A 353-nucleotide genomic window follows, 5' to 3' on the forward strand; every position below is an offset into this window, starting at 1 on the left:
TTCAGTCTCCCCGAAATTTTCTCGTTAAAGATTAAACTGTTATCCGTTCTAAGAAGTGTTCGGCGGAAGTAACGGTTCGCAGAAAGTCATCAGTTGCCTATCTTCCCAGCTTTTCGAACACGTTCTTAGTTCTCAGAAAGATAATGATAGTTATTAATTGTTATAGAAGTGGCGTTATGAATAAACATATTCTAGACATAAGCAGAATTATATGCATATAAATCAAGCCATGAATTAAATCAACATGAATTGCAATTTATAATAAAAAGTTTGATAGAAACTTCCCGTTTTCTTTGAAATAAACACGGAAATGATGCCGTTGATTTGATCTATTTCTGTTCAATTTTATGGCA

General features: G+C 32.9%; 1 protein-coding gene across 1 annotated transcript in view; it reads left to right on the forward strand.

Annotated features, from left to right (window-relative positions):
• Window positions 1-353, forward strand: part of LOC119592943 (protein trapped in endoderm-1-like) — a 24,501-nt gene that overhangs the window by 18,653 nt on the left and 5,495 nt on the right. The gene's annotated exons all lie outside the window — the stretch shown is intronic.

This window comes from Penaeus monodon, chromosome 31 (assembly GCF_015228065.2).
Source record: "Penaeus monodon isolate SGIC_2016 chromosome 31, NSTDA_Pmon_1, whole genome shotgun sequence".
Lineage (NCBI taxonomy): Eukaryota > Metazoa > Arthropoda > Malacostraca > Decapoda > Penaeidae > Penaeus > Penaeus monodon.